The following is an 8,004-nucleotide window of genomic DNA, read 5'->3' on the forward strand; positions in this document are numbered from 1 at the left end:
TGTTCCCCTACCCACCCACTCCCACTACTTGGCCCAGGCCTTGCCTTGTTCTAGGTCATATAGAGTTTTCTTCCCCTTCTTCTTCTTCCCCTTCTTCTCCTCCTCCTCTTCTCCTCCTCCTCTTCTCCTCCTCCTCCTCCTTTTTCTTCTCCCCCTCTTCTTGTTCTTCTTGTTCTTCTTCTTCCTTCTTCCCTTTTCTCCTCCTCCTCCTTATACTCCTCTTCCTGCTCCTGATCCTTCTTCTACTGAAGACAGGGTTTCTCTGTGTAGCCCAGGCTATCATAGAACTTGCCCTGTAGATGAAGGTGACCTTGAACTTGGAGATGCGCCCACCTCTGCTTCCCAAGTGCTGGGATTAAAGGTATGCAATGTGAACACATGGCCAACTATGGGACTTTACTGAACTTCTGTGAATCCAGTGAATCCATCTGACTTCTTATGAATTCAGGGAGCGACCTGAGAGGTGCTCCCAGTAAGCCTGCCTTTATACTTTAATTTGGCTCAATTCAATTTATTTACATGGAGAAACCTATCAAGTTTTAACATTTAGGGATGAATATTCAAATAGTTCACCATTTGTGGCCATTCTTATTCAAAACATCACATTCCATTCCATGGAGCCCATAGCCTTGTAGCCATACATATAGTGCCAGGAGCCCTGGCCTCAGCCATGGCCTTAAGGGAATTTTCTGGCTTACATAAACAATCCTGAGAGAACAATTATGGTCATAACAGCAAGAATGTTTGTGGGTAAAGAGGACACTGTTACCGTTGGTTCCTAGAGTTGAAGATTGCCACCTGACCTTCAGAGAGCCCCCGGACTCTTTCCCCCTCCCTTGAAGCCTCCTCTTGCTTATGCTTATATTGCTACTCCTGGATAAAATTTTTCAGAGCTTGATCAATATAATTAACTTGCTCTCATTCTTCATGTCTCTTTTCCCTCCCACTCTCTTCCCTTCTTTCTCTTCACTCCCTTGCCGTGGGTACCCACTGATTGTCCCTGAATGTTGGGGCAATATAGCAAAATTCATTTAGTCTAATTTCAAGCTTCATTAGTCTATCACAGTCTTCACACAGTTTAAAATTCCCATGTCCAAAATCTCTTCTGAGACTTGAAGCAATTACTTATTAGTAACCCCCTGTAAAATCAGAAACACAAAGCAAATTACACACTTCCATTATACAATGGCACAGAATTTACATTACCATTCTAACAGAGGAAAGTGCAATCCTGAAGCATTAAAATTGCTAAAGTAAAAAATCCATACAAAACAGAGTTTTACTGAATTTAGATAACTGCCAAAATAAATTATTTGAGCCCAGGTCTCAGTTCTTGATTCCTTTTCATCTTAGTCATTCCCTAGGTAGTTTCATCAATGTTCAGGACATTACATATAACTCACATGGCATCACATTCCAAATCTATTTCATTCTATTGTAGATAAAATGTAGAGGAGATGATTACATCCAAGCCCATACAAGCCCATAAAAATTCCAGCCACAATCAGCTTTCTAGCCTTCTCCTGAAACACCCACAGCAGACTCAGTTCATTATTGGGGTTCATGGTGTTTTTGTTAGTTTTTATGTTTTATTTCCTTTGAAAGTTACAAATCTTCCTCTTTAAATAATACAAACCAAATCTTCTATTCAGAAGATTTTTTTTTAAAGCTATAACTACAACTTTATTTTCAATAGAGAAGTAAAAAGCTGCTCATAGCATTCTAAAGTTTCACAAGGGATGAAGAAGTCCTAGATCCCCCCTGTGTTACAGGGAAGACAGGGAAGTTACACAGGTACGGGTAACAGACTCAGTCCTCAGGGTTGGTCTGGGATGCTCACTTCATCACATTGTGCTGACAGGGGACAGCATAAGCTGCCAACTTCAGAAAGAGAAACTGGGGAACTTGATTTCATAGTAGAGAAGGAGAGATCTGAACACAGTCTGTAAAACTCAGTCCCAAACAAAGCGGTGCTTTCATACTAGGGAAGAAAATAAAAGAAATTCAGACTATTCTCTTGAAGTGGTGATACTCTGAAGAACTCAACTCAAAATGTCCCAATGCTTAGAGTCCCCATAACCCAGGAGTTGATTCTCTGTCCAACCACATGACAAAGGTTAGGCCCTGCAAGGTCTTATCTTTCTAGATTGTGATAGAAGCATCAGGGCCTTAATCAGTGTTACTGCCTGTGGTAGATCAAATGAGACTTGATCAGAACCCCACATGAGGGGATAAAGTAGACGTTATGTGTTGGCTGTGTCTCCCCATGGGCTTCTGTCTACTCTATCCCTTACCAGGTACCATATCCCACCACAGTTACTGGACTCGGAGAAAAACTGTTGCTTTTTTCCCCTGTGGAAAGAATACAGTAGGTATGAGGCCATGAAGGTGAATGACCATGATGGTCTAGTGAAATGTATTAATCCTAGCCTAAGAGAAGCTACTAGAACTAATACTGCAATCTCAGGGAAGGATTTGAAAAATCTGGTGAGATAAGAAGGAAGTGTAAAAAAGCCTTCTGAAGCATTTGTTCTGAACAGGGAACTTCCCCTCCTACTTTTGACTCTGAATAAAGAATTTGGCCTTTATTTGCCATGTTTCCATTTAGGTTGTCAGGGCAGAGACTCAGACAAGGTGAGCGTTTGTTTGAGATACTGCTTCCTAGTTTGTGTTGCTCATGATGCTAGATCAGTGTGACTTTCATTATTGTTTCTGAGTGCCTGTGCATGCAAATGTGCATGCTATTTCCTATTTTATGGAATAAAGTGGCCTCTCTGATACTTTTATGTACCTTAATAAACATATCTTTAAAATGCAAGTAAATGTCTTTACATGAATTAAAAAAATGTTTTCCCAGTATTGTAATTTTGGAATTTTGATCTTTTTAAAATTTAATTATTTGGGATTCAGATGCAAATTGTTTAAATTATGTGTTTTTAGTCTGTCTGTATGCAATTGGTTCATTTCTGTAATCCCAGTACCAGGGAGTCAGAAATAGGTGAATTCCTGGAGTTTATTGGTTAGCTGTTCTAATCACATTGGTGAGATTCCATCTCTAGAAAAGATAGAAAAGATAGAGGAAGACTCACATACTGACCTCTAGGTCATACACACACACACACACACACACACACACACACACACACACACGTACACATATACATATACACATACACACATACACACATGATTTGAGCATATAGCTACATTGTACACAGAAGCAACTACATAGTACACTCATAGACAATAAAATAGAATGATAATATAAACAATTGTGTCATTTGAGATGGTGAGCCAAAGTCTTCCCAGAGAATAGGCAGGATTAATTCCTCCAAAGACCTGGAATCCACAGGTGAGGAGGATGACTCAGGCTACCCTTTTGCTTACCTGTCTCCCTCCTCTTGCACACCACAACATTAGAAAGCACATCTTCCTGGAAAACCAGACCAGCAGTGATGACCATGGTGACTACAGAGGACTGAGAGGATTTTCCAGGGAAAGGAGTGGAGGGTGAGGGTTCTGATCCTGATTTGATCTGGGCTCTTTCTTTCCTTGATTCTGTTACCCTTATCCTTTATTACCCTATTTCAGGGCAAGGGATCCAGTTAGCCAATCATGATGCACATAGTATGTGTATCACTGCTCCTCACCAGAAGGCACCACCACAGTTGCCCACTTCTGGAAGGTTCCATCCCCTGAAGGCCTAGTCTCCACAATCTCCTTGTCCTAGGTCAGGTCCTTCCCATCCTGCTGCCAAGTCTGGATAAAACCAATGACCTCACACTTCACAACGACATCTCCTTCACATCTGGGGTGATAGGACACATGTGCCTTTGGGGGAGTTGAGAAGGAAGGGTTGGAAATATTAAGTGTTTTGCATTCTTTTGGGGGAGTCATTGGGGCTCATGTGAGTATCCTTGGAATGGACAGAATTAGGATAAAGGAGACATGCAAGCTCCATACAGGAGCCTAGATTTAGGTATCTAACATGTGCTATTCCTTGGAATGTTCTAAAAAATCAAGTAGTGTCATGTCAACTTGACACAAGCTAAACTCATCTCAATGGAGGGAATCTCCATTAACAAAACTACTTCACAAGATTAGGTTGTAGGCAAGACTATAGGTCATTTTCTTAATTGGTGATTGATGCTGCAAGGTTCAACTCATACTAGGTAGTGCCATTGCTGGCCTGGAGGTGCTGGGTTCTATAAGAAAGCAGTGTGAGAAAGGCATAGGGTGCAAGCCAGGAAACAGCAGTATCCTGTAGATCAGCAGTTTTACTTCCTGCCCTGACATCCTTCAATTATGAACAGTACTGGAAGGATAAGCCAAATAAACCCTTTCTTCCTCAATTTGCTTTTGGTCATGGTGTTTCTTTGTAAGAATAGAAAAACCTAAGACAGAGTCAAGTAGGAGTCTTCAGATTTCCCATCTCTAATTCTGACTGGGTTGAGCTGAGAGTGGACTGTGGTCATCAGTGGACTGTGACCTCCAAAGACATTGGAGGTGGGCAGCGAATCAGGCCTGAAAGAGGCCATGGTTCCCAATGAGCTGCAGACTGATTGGAAGTACTTGGTTGTTTATTCCATGGCATTTCCTCTTTCCCTCCTGGAACAGATTCAAATGTTCTGAAAGTAGGGTCAGCCCTGGGTACAGTCACACTCTGATGTTGGATCAGGAAAGCCAGTAGCATTCTTTCTCCTCCTTATGCAATATTCCAGATGATCTGGTATTTCCTCCCTCCCCAGACATCAAGAGCCCCACTTGTATGTTTGAGGGGATATTTGTGCTTACTAAAAGTGGGTTCCTATTTGTTCCTCACATCTGCTTGTTGCAGAGTCTCCTTTCCATTCTGTGGGATCTGTGGAACAGCTCCAGGCACTCTTCATCCACATAGGCCTAGAAGTGTATTCTGCTGCACCATCTGAATCTAACTTGCTCTTTGTTATCTAAGCCACCATGTCTGATGGAGTCCAGGAGCTCAGGTCTTCATTCAGGGTGATGTAATCCAAGCAATCAAATACAGTCTGATAGTATGCTCCAAGAAGTCCCATGTATGGTCCTACCTTGCAGGCAAACATCCACTGCAGGATATGAGAATCTGACAACAACATGGCTGTCTGTCAGTCTCAGGCTACCTCACCTTGCTCTACCCACCTGCAGGTTTGAACCTAAACTGTAAGTGTAACTGGTTCAGGGTTGCTGAGGGTTCTGAAGCCCACCTCCATACATTGAACCTGGGACCCAGGGCTAGTCAGGCTAGGCAGTGGGGATATGTAGGAGTCTAACCCAGGCCTGAGGTAACTCACTGCCTTCAGTCTGGTTGTAGTAGCTGAACAGTGTAGTAGCTGAAACTGCCTGTCATACTTGTAGTCTACAGATATGTACTGGGACAGGACAATTTGAAAATAACACAGTGAATGTGAACCTAGGGGAAGTGCAGGTTGAGTTCAGGACCCTTCTATGAGAATGCAGGTAAGTGCAAAAGTGGTGGGGTGGGGCATGGAGGGACCAGACAGGACAAGGAGCACAGGATAGGGTAGGGAAGGGATCCTGAGGATCTGGTTCAAAGCCCTTGCTCCTCCCCTCTGAGGTTATGTCCTACTGGACTCCTGAACCCACTGGAACCTGCAACAACCACCAGCAACAGGGGAGTGCAGTTTTCTGAGTTCCCCATCCTTCCAGTGGTAGATCTGATTGGATTCTCTAGGTACTCACCAGCTGACTGTAATGAGAACTGGTGAAGTATCATCAGTATCCATGCAAAAGTACCAGGCAAAATTTAAGTTACAAAGAGGTGAAACCTCTTAGGAAATGGGGAAATCTCTAATTCTATTTTTCCTCTCCTTTGACTCTCAACAAGAAGGATAAAATGTATATACTGTACAGTGACACCTGTTACCCTACATTAAGTTCTTAATGTCATATTTCCTAGGGCCTGTCAAATATTTCAGGATCTCTGTATGTTCTCCAAAACAAATAAACAAACAGGCTTGCTGTTTATTTGTTTTATGTGTATTGATGTTTTCCTTATATGTATTTCTGTGCCCTGAGTACCCAGTGCCTACAGAGGCTAGAAGTAGGCATCACACCCTGGAACTACTGTTACTGGTCCAATTTATTGCCACATGAGTGCTGGAAATAAAACCCAGGTCCTCTGGCAGACTCTATGGATAACTTTTATTAGTTAGATCTGACAAAAATTATCACATTTGGAAGTTAAAATCATTAAGGTCCTGCCTTGGGATGCACACTTGTATACCTGGTCTTAGGTAGGCATGGCCATAATGGGCTTTGGAAGGAATTCAAAGTTTTTCAGTTAGGGAATTCAGTACTGAGATAAGGAGGGAAGGGAAAATATGGGGAAAAGAGAGAAAGAAGGGATGGAGGGAACGAGGAAGAGAAGGAGAGGGAAAGGGAAGGAGAGAGAAAAGAAGGGAGGGGGAGGAATAAGGAGGGGTAGGAGGAGAGTGTGGGAGAGAGAGGGAGAGAGAGGGGGGAGGATAAGGGGAAGGAAAGAGAAAGGGAGAGGGAGAGAAAAGTATGGAAGGGAGAATGTCCTATGTGTGGCTTTGACTAACAGAGAAATGGAAACCTTGATGATCCCACAGGCAGGGCCCAGTCTTCCACTGTGAAAAACATAGTTTTAAGATGGAAGGTCAAGATTCTGCTGAAGGAACCCTGATATAGCGGCCACTTGTGAGGCTATGCCAGTGCCTGGCAAACACAGAAGTGGATGCTCACAGTCAGCTATTGGATGGAACACAGGGCCCCCTATGGAGGAGCTAGAGAAAGTACCCAAGGAGCTAAAGGGGGCTGCAACCCTGTAGGTGCAATAATAATATGAACTAACAAGTACCCCCTGAGCTCGTGTCTCTAGTTGCATATGTAGCAGAAGATGACCTAATCGGCCATCATTGGGAAGAGAGGCCCCTTGGTCTTACAAACTTGATATGACCCAGCAGAGGGGAAGGCCAGGGCCAAGTAGTGGGAGTGGGTGGGTAGGGGAGCAGGGGTGGTGGTGGGGTATAGGGAACTTTCGGGATAGCATTTGAAATGTAAATAAAGAAAATATCTAATAAAACAAAAGAAACTCAAAAAAAAGTTCAATCCGGGCATGGTGGCGCACTCCTTGAATCCCAGCACTTGAGAGGCAGATTTCTGAGTTCGAGGCCAGCCTGGTCTACAAAGTGAGTCAGGGCTGCTATACAGAGAAACCCTGTTTCAAAAAACCAAAAACCAAAAAAAAAAAAAAAAAAAAAAAAAGGATGGAAGGTCTTCTCAGTCATTTGAGATTCCTCAGTTGTGAAATCTCAGTTTAGTTATATATAATTGACTGGGTTGTTTGGTATTTTGGTGATTACCTTCTTGAATTCTTTATATATTTTGGATATCATCCCTCTATTGGATATAGGGTTAGTGAAGATTTTTTTTTTCCAATCTGTAGGTTGCAAATTTGTCTTATCGACTGTGTCCTTTGCCTCACAGAAGCTTTCCAATTTCATGAGATCCCACGTATCAATTCTTGATCTTAGAGCATGAGCCATTGGAGTTCTGTTTAGGAAATTTCCCTTTATGCCAATGAGTTCAAGGCTCTTTCCCACTTTCTCTTCTATTCAATTCAGTGTATCTGGTTTTATGTTGAGTTCCTTGATCCACTTGGACTTGAGCTTTGCGCAAAGTGACAAATATGGGTCCATTCATTTTTCTACATACAGACAGCCAGTTAGACCAGCACAATTTATTGAAGATGCTTTCTTTTTTTTTTTCATTTTATATTTTTGGCTTCTTTGGCAAAGATCAAGTATCCGTAAGCATGTGGTTTTATTATGGGGCCTTAAATTCTATTCCATTGATCAACATCACTGTCTCTGTACCAATAGCATGCAGTTTAATTACTACAGCTCTGTAGCAAAGCTTGAGGTCATGGATGGTGATTCCCCCAGCAGTTCTTTTACTGTTAAGAATTATTTTTGCTGCACTGCCGGGGAAAGAGCGGACTGG

At 42.5% G+C, this 8,004-nt stretch overlaps 1 pseudogene; it reads right to left on the reverse strand.

Annotated features, from left to right (window-relative positions):
- The window catches only part of LOC110336026, an 8,091-nt pseudogene extending 2,329 nt beyond the window's left edge, over positions 1-5,762 (reverse strand).
- Positions 5,763-8,004: the final 2,242 nt, after the last annotated feature.

The sequence above is a fragment of the Mus pahari genome, chromosome 18, assembly GCF_900095145.1.
Source record: "Mus pahari chromosome 18, PAHARI_EIJ_v1.1, whole genome shotgun sequence".
Taxonomy (NCBI): domain Eukaryota; kingdom Metazoa; phylum Chordata; class Mammalia; order Rodentia; family Muridae; genus Mus; species Mus pahari.